Here is a 19,169-nt window from a genome sequence, read left to right on the forward strand (position 1 = left end):
AACAATTTTTGTAAATGCAAAAACTCCAAAAGTATAGGTAGGAGGGCGATGAAAATTTGCAAAGTTATTGTGCACAATATGTAGATGTGCAAATTATATTTTATTGAATTTGGCTCATTAACTGTGGAAAAAACTTCGTTTTTGTTAAAACATCACAAATTTTGAGAAATTATTTTGTAAACGCAAAACCTCCAAAAGTATAGGTAGGAGGCCGATGAAATTTGAACAGTTGTTGTGCAAAATATGTAGATGTGTATATCATATTTTGGTAAAATGTGTCTCATTCAATTTGGGAAAAAAAACCTAATTTTTGTTAAAAAAACACAAATTTTGAAAAATTCTTTTTAAAATAGGATTTTAACAAAAACTGATATAAAGGTGAATTAAGTTATTTCAAAGTCATTGACAAATTAAAAAAAAAAGACAAAACTTTCTTTTGGTTAAAAAATCCCAAATTTTGAGAAGCATCTTCTTGCAGTAGGATGTCATCAAAGATTGATATATGATATAGGCATGATATGCATTCCAAATTGTTTCCTTAAGTCAAAATTGTGTTCAAAACTAAGTTTTAAAAACAAAAAAATGATAAATTCTGTGAATCATATTTTTTGCTAGGACTTAAAATGTAAAATGTATTATTTGCTATTAAGAAATGATTCGCTATGTGAAAACTATTGGTTGCTCACAATTTACGAAATGCCCGCCATAATACATACATACAGTGTTTGGATTTTAACAAAACATATATTAATCGAGAACACGTCCTGAATTTATTGCTGGTGTCAAATTTTATGAAAACTGGCAACCTATGAACATTTGCTTTGTATGCATCAGTCTCTTTGTCTCACATAAAAATGTGCAAATATACTGGTCATTTTCGACCCAAGAGGGCGAAAAGCTATCACCCAGAACGTCAAAATTGAAATGTATTTCAGTGTAACTTTCATTTGTAGCACATATTAGCCGTTGATATCAAATATCAAACGGTGAAGAAGTTAGTGAAACTCCCTAACGGATTATTTGACGAACTTTCATCATATAGAAGCCGTGAATCTGACGAAAACGATCTGTATTCCAGCTGTCTACGACGGAAGAACATCCAAATAAATGGCGACAAACTAAGGTATGAACAAAAATAATAGTAAATGATCAATAAATAAAAGTTTGTGTACAAATTGTAGCTCGGTTATTCGGCGGACACAGTAATGAGATCAATCGTCGATAGTGGGTACGTATTTTGTGTAATCTGCTCCCATAATTTTTAACCCGGATCCTTCTAACTTAACAGAAAGTTATGACTGTCGATTTTTTTAAGCATCTTTCTTGATTTCAAGTTGAACTTATACGGTTCTAGGAAGTTTAGTCGTGATCATTGAAATAAAAACATATTGATCAATATTTTGATCATAGTTTTCATTCGAAAACTGTAATCCAGGGCTGGGCCATGTAGTTTACATTTCAAGAATTTGAATGTTTGAACATTTGACAGTTCACTCTTTTTGTGAACAGTTAATTTAAATTGGTCCAAAATTCTTTGAAACTTGTTTATCCCCATAATAACCAATAATTTCAAGTTTGGGCAATTTTACAGCAGCAGGATTTTACTTATGTCCATAACTGAATAGCAATAGAAATAATATGTTACAGCTATGTTTTAATAATAATTGATAAATAATAAAAGCGATGTCAATTCCGATAAAGACAATATTCAATTACTTACCTTCAAGAATAAATTCATTCAAAGGATCATGCAATAAATTTATATTGATCATATCTAGATTTATAGGCTCTATAAACAACATCATTGTAAAAGAGAGGCGAAGGAATCCAATGGGACATTCAAACTCATAAATCAAAAATACAATGACAACGCCATGGCTAAAAAAGAAAAAGACAAACAGACAAACAACGGTACACAAAACAACATAGAAAACTAAAGACAGAGCAACACGAACCCCACTACAAACTGGGGGTGATCTCAGGTGCTCCGGAAGGGTAAGCAGATCCTGGTCCACATGTGGCACCCCTCGTTGTTCATGTTAGTACAAACCCGGTGATATGTCTAATTCGGTAGGTCACGTTCGGGGAAAAGGGGACGGGATTACAATTACGACAATTGGAACATATCTGTCGTCATCTGTTAAACAGATATTCCATAACGGTCAACCAACTCGTGATGTCGTCCGAAAAAATTACGAAGGGATGATATTAACTTCACCACTTGGAACTCTTGGTTTAATAGCTTCCTTGTGAGCAGCAACCCTTTATCATCGAAATCATGATAGGAAACACAAGCCCTGGATTATCGTATCAACTGGGAGATATATACTCCGTATGCAGATGCTGCTGGAATGTTGCTACAAAGAAATGGAAAGTTCACAATTTGGGAGCTGAAATCATCTCTTTTGTCGTAAAGGTTTGTTTTCAACCGACCCTCATTGTCAATTTTGATGTAAGTCACGATATGATCATCTGTTGTATCCTTTATCTCAGGTTCGATGGGATATATGCGTTCAACATAGTCACCAAATTTTGTATTATTTAGTGAGAGAACAGCATCTATATAGTGGAAAGTAAAGTTAAAAGGACGCCTCCGGGTGCGGGAATTTCTCGCTGCATTGAAGACCTGTTGGTGACCTTCTGCTGTTGTCTGTTCTATGGTCGGGTTGTTGTCTCTTTGACACATTCCCCATTTCCATTCTCAATTGTATTAAAAAATACTTTTAACTTCTTTTCTTTCTTCCTAAGAAGTTCCTGTATGAATTCACCCTCTGTAAAATGTAGGGTATATGATATTTCGTTTGTGTTTAGGTTTCTACAGGTACAGACAAACAACAAAAACAAATCTTAGCGTACACGAAAGAATTTAGTAAAGGTTTGAAGTAATTTGTGGTAACGAAATCCCGACTTAATAATTTACCAATTTACCAGTTATACATAAATTACGTTCATTGAAATTTAAAACGTCAGTACAGACACGGACATAGCAAAGGAATTGAAACATAAATCTGCCACTGTTTCAGATGACAATATCAATATTTTAAGCCTTATTGCCTAGTCAGTATATGTAATTTCAGTTACATACAAACCAGACAGAACGCTGTAGGCGTGTATATCGCCAATTGCCGACTTAGTCCACCAAAATTGTACTTTGAAGTGGAAATTGTTGCATTGGGTATCAACGGTACAATTGGTAGGTATTTGTGTATATAATGTTTATTATAGTATTCATTATTGACTTGCCCTTCCTTAGAACTATATATCGCTTTCAATTTAATTAGTGCTAATGTGTATGAACCAATTATTTTTAGATTTTGTTTGATGATTACACTAAACTGCAGTCAAGTTTACCGTTTGGTGATTCAATGATAACATTCTCGTGTATCACAAACAAACAGCCTTTAACTTCTAATTTCATTGCACAAAAGATACAGATGCATGTAACTGTATTATGCACGAAATTAATACAGTTAATTGAGATTTGAAAGCACTATGTTACTACAAAAATTGAATAAATTGAATACATGATTATAAAAATGAATGGTTGTCACCATATGTTCAATGAACGACCAACATGTTATACTGGCGAGGATTTTTCTTGAAGAAAACAGTGCAACTTATTAATAATAACCACATTTCCTGACGGTATACAATCACATCCAAAAGATTTTACTCCCGACATGTCAATATTTTTTATATCTAAATGCAGTAGTGGACATGGAAAGGACAATATATATATATAACATTATAATAGTTTGCGATTGTCTTTTGACTTTATTTTACAAAGAACTGTGTAGAGCATTTGCGAGTGGCTTTTTTTTTCTTTCTCAAGAAATCTGTGCATAATACTAGTAGATCAAAAGTGGTAATTACCTTGTACAATTAATTGATTTACGGTAACAGCTTTTGCACAAGCCACTACATAAACAATTAAGACGAAACAGTTTTGAAAGAACTCCATTCTGGATTCAGAGTCAGGGTTACGAGGTTCCTAACCCGACGAGTTTATTTCGAATATGAACCGTACGCTTGCCTAAACTTAATTTGAAACACTTTATTTGTATATTCCTCGGTATTTTACCGTAAAAACGTCAGCGTGATTTTAATATATTGGACGGTACCCGATTTATTTGTATCCCGATTTTTTTAATTTTCATAGGTATAGACCTACAATAACTTAATCCATTTAATCCTAAGCGTACAATAGGTTGTTCAGAAAACTAGACAGAAGTGATAGTGTTATTATATCGGAATCACTCGAAGAAGCTTTGTTTTTAAGTCTTTAGTCGTGACTGATAAAAGAAACATCTCCTCAATTTTCATTTCGTTTCAGGTGTTGGCCTAGTTCACGACGAATACCCCTTAAACAAACAGCCAGGATGGGATTCAGGTTCGATAGGTTTTCATGCTGACGATGGCAGGTATTATTCCTCATCTGAACTAAAATGCATAGATGAAACATTGAATTGTATGTTTATTTCCAATAAAGAAGAAGACCTTGTCCTTGTATAGTAACCTTACCAAAAGTTTGCAATGTGAAACAGTTACCAGTATTCTGAATGCTTGTCAGTTTCAAGAATATATACGTACTTCCTACTTTGTAAATCACTTATAAACTTTAAATAAGTTGAACAGCGTTACAAGTCAACGCAGATTTTGATGTAATTGGACTGCTTTTGGTTTCAATAAACGGTATCAAAGTTGAACAATATTATACGAGTATATCATTTAGTTTCTATTGAGTTTTTGAATTACTGTATCAAAAAGGTAATGATTTTGTGTTTCTATTGTGTTGTTTGATTACTGTATCAACAAGGTTTAACCTTATGTCTTCTTTTATTCATAATTGAATAATTCTCAAATGATTTGTATATTTACAAATACTTGACTTGGATTGGTTCGTTAGACATTTTCCCCTTGGTTAACAGTTCGATAGACCCTGTTGCCGAAACGTCCTTCGTTGCCTATGTTAACACAATGTTGATATTACTGTTAATGTATTCATGCGCGATACACATGTATGGGATCCTAGAGTCCCTATTTATTTAATTGTGACGTCACTTAAATGTAGAAAAAATCAAGCACTTTTCGAAAAATTAGGAAAAAAAGGTTATATTAGGCAACAACCATTTTCTTATCGGTTGGGGGGGAGGGGGGGCTGGGATTTTCATTGTGTTCATATTTTTTTTTCAGAACCTTCCTCCGATAAATTTTTGTTTTCTTATGAGAAGGAATAACTGTAATATTTTCTCTGTCTATGAAGAAATAACATCAAAAATGTAATGCACACTGAATAACCCGCGTAAAATATTACAGTCATTTCTTATAATTTAATTCTTAATTCCATTTTAAACCGGTGTAAATCATGAAAAAACGTTGATGACGTCAAGGTCACATGACAAAATTATGTCTATGAGCTGATAAACAAAACAACGTCAGCCAATCGGAAGACTCGTTACATCCAAAATTAAATTATTGTAGTATCACTTTCCTTTGTAGCATATAGTTGCCGTTGATATCAAATATCAAACGGTGAAGAAGTTAGTGAAACTCCCTAACGGATTATTTGACGAACTGTCATCTTATAGAAGTCGTGAATCTGACGAAAACTATCTATATTCCAGCTGCCTACGACGAAAGAACATCCAACTTAATGGCGACAAACTAAGGTTTGTGCAAAAATAATAGTAAATGATCAGTAAATAAAAGTTTAGTTAATAAAAGTTTGAGTACAAATTGTAGCTTGGTTATTCGGCAGACAAAATATCGAGATCAATCGTCAATAGAGGGTAACTATTTTGTGAAATCAACTGCTCTCATAATTTTTAACCCGGATCCCTCTTACTTAACAGAAAGTTATGACTGTCCATTTTTTTTAAGCATCTTTCTTGATTTCAAGTTGAACTTATACGGTTTCGGGAAGTTTAGTCGTAATCATTGAAATAAAAACATCTTGATCAATATTTTGATCATATTTTCATTCGAAAACTAATTCAGATATTACACTTTGGACTGGCCATGTAGTTCACATTTCAAACATTTGAATATTTCAACATTTGACGGTTCATTGTTTTTGTGAAAAGTTACTTCAAATTAGTCCAAAATTCTTTGAACTTCTATTTATCCCCATTATAACCCATTACTTCAAATTTAGACAATTTTACAGCTGCAAGATTTTACTAATGTCTATAAATGAATAGCAATACATATTTCAGCTTTGTTTTAATAATAATTGATAAATAACAAAAGCGATGACAGTACCGGTAAGGACAATATTCAAAGATCTTATTATGGTGTTAAATTGCTTACCTCAGGAATAAGTTTATTCAAAGGATCATGCAATAAGTTTGCATTGATCGTATCTTGATTGATGGGCTCTATAAACAACTAGGATGTGATATCCCGATTGTGATTAGGTTTCTACAGGTACAGCCAAACTAAAAAAAAAACGAATCTTAGCATACACGAAAGTATTTAGAAAAAGGTTTGAAGTAATTTGTTGTAACGAAATCCCGACTTAATAATTTACCAATTTACCAGTTATACATAAATTACGTTCATTGAAATTTAAAACGTAAGTACAGACACGGACATAACGAAGGAATTGAAACATAAATCTGCCACTGTTTCAGATGACAATATCAATATTTTAAGCCTTATTGCCTAGTCAGTATATGTAATTTCAGTTACATACAAACCAGACAGAACGCTGTAGGCGTGTATATCGCCAATTGCCGACTTAGTCCACCAAAATTGTACTTTGAAGTGGAAATTGTTGCATTGGGTATCAACGGTACAATTGGTAGGTATTTGTGTATACAAAGTTTATTATGGTAATCATTATTGACTTCCCTTCCTTAGAACTATATATCGCTCTCAATTTAATTAGTGGTAATGTGTATGAACCAATTATTTTTAGATTTTGTTTGATAATTACACTAAACTGCAGTCAAGTTTACCGTTTAGTGATTCAATGATAACATTCTCGTGTATCACAAACAAACAACCTTTAACGTATAATTTCATTGGACAAAAGATACAGGTGCATGTAAATGTATTGTGCACGAAATTAATACAATTAACTGATTATTCATGTTATTTTATTCATAACATTGAGATTTGAAAAAAAAATGAATGGTTGTCACCATATGTTCAATGAATGATTAACATGTAACACTGGCGAGGATTTTTCTTGAATAAAACAGTGCAACTTATTAATAACCACATTTCCTGACGGTATACAATCACACCCAAGAAATATGTGCATAATACTAGTAGATCGAAAATGGTAATTACCTTGTACAATTAATTGATTTACGGTTACAGCTTTTGCACATGCCACTACATAAACAATTAAGACGAAACAGTTTTGAAAGAACTCCATTCTGGATTGAGAGTCAGGGTTACGAGGTTCCTAACCCGACGAGTTTATTTTGAATATGAACCGTGCGCTTGCCTAAACTTTGAAACACTTTATTTGTATATTCCTCTGCATTTTACCGTAAAAACGTCAGCGTGATTTTAATATATTGGACGGTACCCGACTTATTTGTATCCCGATTTTTTAAATTTTCATAGGTATAAAACTACAATAACTTTATCCATTTAATCCTAAGCGTACAATAGGTTGTTCAGAAAACTAGACAGAATTGATATTGTTAGTATATCGGAATCACTCGAAGAACCTTTGTTTTTAAGTCTTTAGTCGTGACTGATAAAAGAAACATCTCCTCAATTTACATTTCGTTTCAGGTGTTGGCCTAGTTCACGACGAATAACCCTTAAACAAACAGCCAGGTGGGGATTCAGGTTCAATAGGTTTTCATGCTGACGATGGCAGGTATTATTCCTCATCTGAACTAAAATGCATAGATGAAACATTGAATTGTATATTTATTTCCAATAAATAAGAAGACCTTGTCCTATTATAGTAACTGACCAAAAGTTTGCAATGTGAAACAGTTACCAGTATTCTGAATGCTTGTCAGTTTCAAGAATATATACGTACTTCCTACTTTGTAAATCACTTATAAACTTTAAATAAGTTTGAACAGCGTTACAAGTCAACGCAGATTTTGATGTAATTGGACTGCTTTTGGTTTCAATAAACGGTATCAAAGTTGAACAATATTATACGAGTATATCATTTAGTTTCTATTGAGTTTTTGAATTACTGTATCAAAAAGGTAATGATTTTGTGTTTCTATTGTGTTGTTTGAATACTGTATCAACAAGGTTTAGCCTCATGTCTTCTTTTATTCATAATTGAATAATTCTTATATGATTTGTATATTTACAAATACTTGACATGGATTGGTTCGATAGACATTTTCCCCTTGGTTAACAGTTCGATAGACCCTGTGCCGAAACGTCCTTCGTTGCCTATGTTAACACAATGTTGATATTACTGTTAATGTATTCATGCGCTATACACATGTATGGGATCCTAGGGTCCCAAGCAAATTGAGAATGAAAAATAAAGCTAGAACTGTTATTCCTATTCTAATGCATAACTAAAAGAAATAATGCATTAGAGCTTGGAAAATGTATAAAATTGAAATTGAATAATATTCCTCGAAATTCCATTTATGATCTTGGCATATTTACGTCTTGGCAAAACATGACGTCATACTATTGAAAACTTTCAAGCTGAATATTATTCCGTTACTTGTACGCTTCAAATTTGGATAATATCTTTTTAAAATGGAGATTTTGAGGTAGGTGTTTTTTTTTTTCATTTTAGATTCTATTGCATTTAACAAACATTTATGGATTACAGCAAGTCAATATGACGGCTTACTCCTTAGTTACGACATGTCAACCGTGGATTTGACGGCAAATACACATAAAAGCCAATGAACAAAACAATTGTTACTATTAATTGCAAATGGTTCGGTAAAGACTTATAATGATTGAACACATTTTTTCTAGAGGTTATTGATGTGTTAATTGGGTCGTTTACTTTTAAACCTGACATAAAAGTCCTTCGTTAGTGAGTTAATTGTATCTGCAAATTAGTGAACACAGTTTTTTTTATAAATTTCTATACCTTAAATTATTGTTTACAGTTCTATACTTTATCTTTCAACAATATCAACTTTTTTGTTGTTGAAGAATATATATCGAGAAAGGTAATGGTCGTCCATATGGACCTTCGTCGAATGTTGGGGATATAATTGGATGTGGGATACATTTACCACCAGAAACGACTGCTTCACAAGGTCCACGTAACGCTAGTGTTTTCTTAACACATAATGGAAAGAAAGTATATGATATATTATGATATTGTAACAGTTATTTCTAATTATTGTAAGCAATATATGATGACTTTTAATAAACCACAAAAATACGTTCAGAAATTTATCAATCTTTAATTAATCATTAAATGTAAAAAGTAAAATAACAAAAATACCGAACTCCAAGGAAAATTCTAAACGGAAAGTCCCTTAGCAAATGGCAAAATCATATAGCTAGCTAAACCTCTCACTTGTATGACAGTCGCATTTTTTTTAATACCCTAATCTCGACTCTTTCACGGTAATTTTCATGCCAATAGTTTAATTCATTGACAACCACACTACATCTTCATTATATCTACTTATTATGTCTCCCCTTCCACGATTGGAGACCATTTGATTGACTAGTATTTCTTCTTCTGGTTCTTTCCATACAACCTTGTCCAAACCTTTGTTAAAGTTCGACACTGACTTAATATTTTTGGTATTGGGACAGTAAGTGTATTACCATACGATAAATTGTTGAATATGATTATGACCTTCATGTGACTTAGACCTTCGCCCGCAAGGTCAAAATACATTGTATTTTTTTTTACATTTTCGTGTCCGGAACATAACCTTTATACCATTTGACATCGACTTCTGATATTTGGTTAATGGGTGCAGCACCGTATGACAATGTGTCATTTCACATACATGGAAGATGATCTCTTACCTTGACATTTGACGTGACAGGTAAAATTATTGATTTTTATTTGTCCACCCCAACACCATACTAATTGTTTATTCTTGTTCATCATAACAAGACCTGTTCAATGATAACGGTCCCTCGTATAATAAATCGTTAACTATCTCATCAAATAATGGTTTAGATTCCAACCTTACACCTCATATTTTGTTAATTGCCTAGATAAGACATTTTTAGTTCACGATAGATTTTGTCCCTGGTGAACATGTCCCACCACCTGTATATCATTGCTTGTTAAGGTTCATGTGGACCCTATAGCTAAAATGGCTGTGTTTTCACTTCAAAATCTACTCTGTGTACAGACAAACCTGTGTATCTGGAAAAGTTTTAAAGCATAGCATGCCCTAGATAAATAAAATTCAAATGCATTGTATGTTTTAGAAAATTTAAAACTTAACTGAATTTTGCAGTGCACTTTTTTTCGTCCCTGCAGAAGATGATAAAATTAACAAACAGTTGAGTTTCACTTGATATGGTCCATTCAGGTACACAGTTTAAATCACCAATTATTGTCACGTATCTATTGTCCACCTATTGTCCATTTCAATCAATACAGTTCACTTCAATTATTACCTGTGGGGAAGTTCTCAAACCTCTTTCCCAACTTAGTTTATTTTGGCACCTTCTGGAGGAATGAAAAAAAGTGCACGGCAAAATCCTGTTATTTTTCTAATTTTCTCAAACATAGATTATATTTGAATTTTATTTATCTAGGGCATGCTATGCCTAAAAACTTTTCCAGATACACAGGTTTGTCTGTACACAGAGTAAATTTTGAGGTGAAAATGCAGCCATTTTAACCAAAGGGTCCACATGAACCTTAAATACACTAAATGTCATTGAATAGTTTGTAAATGTCCGTATGTTGACCTCTGATGTATTTAAGTATGATGTTTTTTTTTTGGTAACTTGTTAAATCACTGTTTACCATAAACATACTTTTATCCGTACTATTTTATCAGGTTATCTTTTTAATTTACCCTCTCTATCAAGCATTTGTCTCATACATACTCTATATTTTATTATTATGAAAAAATGTGAATTGTAAAAAATTACAAAAAATGATCTCCACACTTCGAATATCCACGTGCTTAAAAAACGCATTCCTAATTTGAATTTAACTGCTGCTTATCGAAATTCACCTTCAAAATTTAGCACATTTCACGATTGTGTTAAAGAGACAATGCATCTGCAACTAGATTGTTCAACAAAAACGCACTTGGATATTCACAAATATATTTCCGTGCAATGCCAGAAAATGACCAACCTGCTTCAGATTATCTACAGATAATACTGTTCGGTCATCAGTGAACGGAAAAACCTTTTCTATCTCCTTTTCATATGACATTACTTAAAAAACCTAAAGCCTCTTATATCTTGAACAAAATCTAAATATAGTATTCAATATGTAGGACAAACTGGACGTGAATGTTTCAAAAGAACACAAGAACATATATACCGCTTCCTCAAAAGGTTTATTTACCAACATTTAGAAAAACACAAACACAATACTAAATCTATAAAATTCCAGCTACTCCAAACCGTTCAGAAATAACCAGGACAATCATATAGACCGTTTGAAATTTCCCGTAATTTGCGACCGGTCTTGGATTAAACGTCTACAGAGCCTGACAGCGTATCCCCTAGATCTAAATGACAATACTATGGGCCAAGGTAACGTATCTAAAACTTTCTCTAGTGATATCATGACTATTGTTGATAAAAGACAACACAATCGTAGGTATCATGACACATGTGACAATCGCATTAACCGCAATCAACGAAATAAGTATCGTTCCAATTTTACACTTGCTGATCGTTTATCTATATTTAAAAACAAAGGTAGACATTAATTATTATGCAAACTGGGTCAAATGCCAATTAGTTAATTACATAATATTTATTACAAGTGTGATACAATATCGTTTTTCAGTCCAAAATATGAGTGTATATGTATTATTACAGCTTTGTCACCATAGACTGTTCCCTCGAATTGACAAACCTGAAGATCATAAAGATAATTTTCTAAAAATAAAATACATTAGTAGAGGTATTGATTATATTAATTTGTCTTGTATTTTTAATAACTCTACCGTTCAAAACTTTATACCTCCATATTTTGATAGCACAGTGCCACCTTTAATTTCTTATTCGTATAAAAAATAAAAAACAGTGGACGTTTGATTTTTAATTATATGTCAGTTACAACAGGCGTCAGTACAGAAAATAATGTTCCTTCAACGTGAGTCTGAGAAACATGAAAGTTTAGATTTGATCCCTATGGCCATACTTACAGGTGACCTCAACATCGTTCAGGACCGAGAGGTTATAAAGTTTCTAAAAAAAGGACCAAAATATCGTCCACTGTCGAAAATATATTTATAGTGTGTCAGCAGGTCATGAAAGATGTTTTTCCATCCTATTGTAAAATTGGTGTAAATTGGAGAAATCTGACAAAAAATCACTTGAATACTATTTAAATGAATATCATAATATTGTTGATATTCGCATATCACATGTCGAAAATAATTTGGAGTAAGTAATACGCTCATTTCTAGGATTAAAAACAAAATTCAAGTACTCGCAAAGCGTTTTGTGTTGGTACCGGCCGAAAAAGCAGCCAACAATGCTGTGGTGGTATGACATATATTACACGGAAGTCCTTAAGAATGAATTATACATTCAATGCCGTACGCTCCACAGAGCGTCAAATCGTAAATAATTATGTCACTACCACAGATCAGCTTAAGGCCTCCTCTGAACATTTGTAGGTCCCCAGTATGTATTGGTTACCTAAACTACGCAAACAACCCGTAAAATATCGTTTTATCTCGGCCTCTAGTATGTGTTCTACTACTAATCTTTCAGTGCTTTTAACGAATTCGTTTAATACTATCAAATAACTTTTCATTAACTTTTGTAATGAAAATTGTGAAAATAGTTTGTTAGACCTGGTTTTATAACTGGCTAAATTTCCCACTTGTATGACAGCTCTCTGTTTCAATAATTATCCGGTTTTCTTCTAGTTTATATTGTTAAGCTTTTGTCATACTAACTCTATTTGTGATTTTTGAAATTGTCAAATGAAATCCGTGAGCTAGACTATCATGTAAACTGACAGATACACTCTCATTATTTAGGTACAAGAAACAATAATATATGTGTCCACAGGAGACGCTGCCCCGCTTCCACTACATATTTCTATGTTCAGTAAACTGTTATATCAGGACCAAAATGGTACATGTCATAGTATTTAAATAATTCACATCGTAATTAATTCACATCGTAATAAACATATGTACTTAGTTTCAAGCCGATGTTACATCAACTTCATGGTAAACTACCTTTTAACCTAAGAAAGTTTTGTTTCACACTATCTCATTTCTACGGTCAGTGAACAGTAGAATGGGAGATAAATCAGCAATCTGAACCAAAAACTTAAAACTGATACGGAACAGACGAACGAACAGAAGAACGGAAGGAATAATGTACGAATTTACAGACGGAATTACGGACGGACTCACAGACTAAAAATCAAAACACGTCTCTGTGACTCCTCTCTACGATCGTTGGAGGGGGCGTAAACATAACAATCGGTTATTGTCATTTTTTATCAATCTTTGGCGTCTTTTTTTTTTAGCTGAAAACAGTAGAAGTTACTACCCAAGCGGAGGTTTCTTTCCTGCTATTGGATTGCATTGTATGAGGTGCCATAGTTATATTACACTTGAATGAGATAGTCACAATAGCAGAAGACGAAACAGAAAAAATTACAACACAGGTTTGTTTTGCTATAAAAATATGAAAAGTAATAGAGGAAATGATATTAAGATAAGGATATGTGATACGATTGCCAATGAGACGACAATCCACCAGAGTTCAAATGACGTAGATATAAACAATTATAGGTAGACAGGATTAAAAATCTAAGAATCCATAATCTGTGAATATGTATGCAAGATATAAAAACCATTTTGTCTATGAAATACTTACATAAAAAGAAGGATATTTAATAGTTGTGAAAAAACCAATTACTAGTATTAGAATTTGAACTTGGGTATCAACTAGTCCAATTTACCGATGATCGTTGAAGTTTTGAGTTGTGTACAAAAATGGTTTTTGTTTGACATCAATTCTACTGTTATAATCAAAGTGCCATATCCGTTTGAATGGCATTCCCAAATATGTAGTAGGGTCCAAGCTTAAGTGAAGTGTTGTTTTTATTCATATTTAACGATAAATATACTGTTGGGTCCATGATTTTTGGAGAATGAGTTCTTCTGAAAATTTATAAATAATAACTACAAATAATAACTCAAAATGGGTGATATATCTTTGTCAAGTTTCAATATACATTGTATATAGATTTCATGGCATTACAATGTTTCAAAATCGTTTTCAAATACAGGTACTTTTTTTTTAATTTTTAAACTGTGTTTTGTATGTTTTTAGTGGGCAATTGATACGTACATTAAGTAACTACTGACAGCAAGTTTTCAAACACTTTAAAAAAGCATTGTATGTCCATCTTTTCAGAAAAAATAGAAAAAAGATATTAAATATTTACTTCGTATTCAATCATATAATTTCCATAGGTGCGTGTGATACACATTAGATAGTTTATTTTAACTACTTTTCTCCGAATCAATATACTTTGTGTGTTTGGTGTGTTTGTTACCTCCGTAAACTGTTCTGTTTGCCTCCTGAGTATAAATATCAGATACACTTGTCGAAAACCGGAAGGTTCCTATAACAGTTTGTTTTCATACTGTTATATTTCTCATCTCATATATGAGCATAAACACAGTGTGGGAACGGGACTGTACAGTTTTTTCAATGATTTGTTCATTGGGGAGACTGTCAAGCGGGGCTGCGCCATTCGAAAAGTAACAAGTTGCTGAATGGAAGGTTCGATGTACAGCATTAGTAGAAGATGTCGTTTTCATTGTTTAATTGGGTCATGTATACATGTAGAGTGTTTGCTACCAAATCATGAAGCAGAAACTTTATATAGTAGCATGTGTGTACATCAAACCTTCCATTCAGCAACTTGTTATTTTGACAGTCTTACTAATGACAAAAAAATTGAAAAAAAACTGTACATTTCCTTTCCCACACTGTGATGAAGGTTAGAAGAAAAGACCAGAAACGTATTTGCAAGAGGTCATGTTTGCGACAGTTAGTTATCATCAAACATCTGATCGCTAACTGGTTACCTAAAGAAGAACCTCGTTGAACATCGGTAAACTACTGTTAATTTATATTTATGGCCTGTTATCTATTTGTCTCATATCACACTGAACGGGGTATTAAATGAATAAGTGATTCGAAAAATGCGTTAATTTGATTGACCTATTCTGCAATGTCATTGCGACAATTCAATGGATATTCAATAGGTCAATAATGAGTTTATTGGTAATAAAGGAGTACTTTGTTCTCCGTGACAACGGATACAGACGATTTCTTCAATTTCAATAATATACACAAACTCTTTATTTCACCCGAAAACCATCTTTTTATGGCCCCGCAACAAAGTTGTTGGGGCCATATAGTTTTACCCTTGTCCGTCATTCCGTCTATCTGTCATTCCATCATTCCGTCATTCTGTCATTCCGTCATTCCGCAACAAACCATTATACGCAATTTTTTTCTAAACGCCTTCAGATATTGGGCTGATTTTTGGTATGTGAGTTAACTATGATGAGTTACAGATCAAGTTTAAGTTTCGTTCCGCTCTGCTAATTTTTGCTGAAATTACGGACTTTGGCATTTGATAAATTGTTGAAAATCACAGTTATCCGGACTTTTTTCTAAACACCTTCAGATATTGGGCTGATTTTTAGTATGTAAGTTAACCATTATGAGTTACAGATCAAGTTTAAGTTTCGTTCCGCTCTGCTAATTTTTGCCGAAATTACGTGCTTTGGACTTTGATAAATTGTTGAAAATCACAGTTATACAGACTTTTCTTCTAAACGCATTCAGATATTGGACTGATTTTTGGTATGTGAGTTAACCATGATGAGTTACAGATCCAGTTTAAGTTTCGTTTCGCTCTGCTAATTTTTGCCGAAATTACGTGCTTTGGACTTTGATAAATTGTTGAAAATCACAGTTATATGGACTTTTCTTCTAAACGCCTTCAGATATTGGGCTGATTTTTGGTTTGTGAGTTCACCATGATGAGTTACAGATCAAGTTTAAGTTTCGTTCCGCTCTACAAATTTTTGCTGAAATTACGTGCTTTGGATTTTGATAAATTGTTGAAAATCACAGTTATACGGATTTTTTTTCTATACGCCTTCAGATATTGGGCTGATTTTTTGGTATGTGAGGCAACCATGTTCTTCAAACAAGTAGTGGTCTTGAGAGCTGGATACTATCCATGCATGTTTGTGTCCACATGTGTTGTTGAAATTGCAGATTTTTCATCTTTTTGAGACGGGGCCATTCGTGTTGTTCCGACACATCTAGTTATGAAAATTGATTCGGATCCATTCTTTATTATAATTTATGTTTTAGATGGAGGCACCAAAGAAGGAGAAATGTACATTGTTAGACGGAAGTCTGTTCAGGGAAACACGTAAACAGAATATTCTAACGTCTGCAATAAAGAATAATTTACAGGAAAACCCGACTGCTTCCGTTGCTGGTTGGGAATATTATAATTTAAAGAGATCGTATGACACGCTACATTCGTTACAAATGGATGGAAGAGAGGTAATGTATAATTTCTCTTATTACCTGTATTGTAAGTGTTGACTGCCTTGTCAATAATTACTGCAGAAATACATTTTGTTAGCAATATTAGTGAACAAGCGTTGTGTCTATTGTTTTTATGTTAGTTGTGTGTGCCTCGTACCGATCTTTTGCGTTAAGCCAATTGCAACTGATTTTTACAGTTTGTTCTTATGTTGTGTTGTAAAACCACTGTCCCATGTAAGGGGGAAGGTTAAGCGCCCACAAACATGTTTAACAACGCCTTGTTATTTATGTCCCGGTACCAAGTCAGGAGCCTGTATAGTTCAGTGGTTGTCATTGGTTCATGTCTGTCATATTGTTTGTTCTTCGCAAATTGTTTTGTTATAAATAAGACCGTTATTTTTTTCAATTGAATTGTTTCATGTTGGGTCCTTTTGTAGCCGACTATACGGTATGGGTATTCGGTTGCCTATAGTTGCTTACATTCACTTCATTTGAACTTTGGTGGATAGTTGTCTCATCGTTAATACATACCACATCTCCTTATTTTTATATTTCAATCCTTTAAACCTGAAAAAATGAAACGCTCGATTTTATACACAAACGGAACGAATTGAAAACGCTCTGCAACCATTCTTCCCAACCAACAACGTTTGTCTTTGGGTCATATTATTGTTATTGGTGTTTGATAGGTTTAATATTTGCCTCTGTGTAAACATTGTGCACACAATTAATTATATGATTTGGAGTCAACATCGAAGTAATCGTTGATGTCTGTTGCAAGAATTCAGAATAAGCACATTTTTATTAATGACGTCTTTTAAAAATTGTTTAAGTAGAATACATCAAAATGAAATGTAAGTTTAAAAACATGTGTTGAAAATATCGGGGTTGCCAGCCAAGAAAGCGTTTAATCCATTACATAAAAAATGCTAAAAGGTGTTGCTATTTATAAACACTTAATATATGTACTTAAAATTGCAGGAAAATGAACAGCTATTCGAAATTTAAAACTTTTGAAAACAGGACGACGAATACCTACCACTTTTCATCCATGATGTGAAGAATAATTTTATGGACAAAGACGGAACTTTGATATGGCGAACTCGATTGACTATTTTGTTCACCATCTTACTTGTATTGATTGACTGCCATGATGTATATTACTTACTTTTATTAGATTCTTTTTCTTTGTCGTTTCACATAAAATTTTCGATAAAAGTTTGACGAATATCACGGATATCTATTGTATTCATTACAATTGCCACTGATGAATTATTAATACCTAAAGAAACCATCTGCCCAGAAGCTATTGCCTCACGTTTAGCACGATTTAAATTATAGATTATGACTACACAATTTCAGTTAAAAAAATGCGCGTTCGTTATAAAAATAAGTTTGGAACAATTTAGCAATTGCTTGAACAATGACACTAATAAATGAATAAAAACCCGATTTTCTGTCATGTCGACAGACTCTTGTTTAAAATTAATTTATCCAATGTTTCATATTCACGGCTTCGCAAAGTTCTGGTTTCGGTTGTACGTTTTGTCATTCTACTGATCGAGATTAAAAAGGGGATAACTAATATACTTGGCCTTTGTATTATATACCTGTTTCTAGACAAAGACCGTGTCAAAGTTATCGTAATTTCATATCTTAATATCTTTTATTAGGTGAATTAGGTGTTAATGGCATATCTTTGATTGTCGTCCCCGACATCTTATGTTGTGTTTGAAAACCGCTGTCCAAAATTAGGGAGATGGTCGAGCGCTCTGAAACTTGTTTAACCCCGCCACATTTTGCATATGATTGTACCAAGTCCGAAACCTGTAATTCAGTGTTTGCCGTTGGGTTTTTTTTGTCGTGCTTCACACGGTAAAAAATCTACCCAGGAAGTACATACGGATACTAGTATTAAAGCGTTCGGCATCTGACCCAGTAGTTTATGATCTTGGAGTATGCTTTCATCAAATGCGGAAATCAAATGCTATCATTATGTATATTGAGTTTAATTTGTATCCTAATTTTGTAAATTAATACATCGTTATTGAAGAAGACAGTCATTGTTCAGAAGTTAAATTATGAAGAAGACCTTATATTGACCTTTAAATGCCTTTCTGTTCTTTTTGTGTGTATTTTTTGCGATCATATATGCACTATCCTAGAGTCGGATAAAGCCAATTAGCCTCGGTGGACTCGAGTTTGTGAGTTCGGTCCCTGGTGAAACCAGACTTGAAAATGAATTTTGCTTGTTCTCCGCCTAGCACGCAACACGAGGAGTAAGAGCAAAGAATGCATGATCTCGCTCGGGAATATTTTGTGCTGTTAGGGAAACCTGTATTCCAGCAGAATGTTGCCTTGTGAACTACCACGTTTAAAATCCAGTTTAGTGTGACTGTCTTTTACAAATCATGGTAAAAATCATATAAGATAATATAAAATCTAGATACTTTCGTCCTGCTGTGCATGTAATACTTGCC

The 19,169-nt window shown here is 33.2% G+C and overlaps 1 long non-coding RNA gene across 2 annotated transcripts; it reads left to right on the plus strand.

The window, feature by feature from the left end:
* The first annotated feature begins 957 nt into the window (after positions 1–957).
* LOC127716674 (uncharacterized) lies at positions 958–18,279 on the plus strand. Of its 2 annotated transcripts, XR_007989068.1 has the most exons (10): positions 958–1,123; positions 3,078–3,193; positions 4,334–4,421; positions 5,500–5,669; positions 6,687–6,802; positions 7,753–7,840; positions 9,115–9,265; positions 13,625–13,765; positions 16,507–16,704; positions 17,671–18,279. It is a non-coding gene; the product is annotated as an uncharacterized LOC127716674 (long non-coding RNA). The 2 variants fall into 2 exon arrangements; XR_007989069.1 differs by lacking the exon at positions 9,115–9,265.
* The last annotated feature ends 890 nt before the right edge of the window (positions 18,280–19,169 follow it).

The sequence above is a fragment of the Mytilus californianus genome, unplaced genomic scaffold, assembly GCF_021869535.1.
Source record: "Mytilus californianus isolate M0D057914Y unplaced genomic scaffold, xbMytCali1.0.p SCAF_9, whole genome shotgun sequence".
Classification (NCBI taxonomy): Eukaryota; Metazoa; Mollusca; class Bivalvia; order Mytilida; family Mytilidae; genus Mytilus; species Mytilus californianus.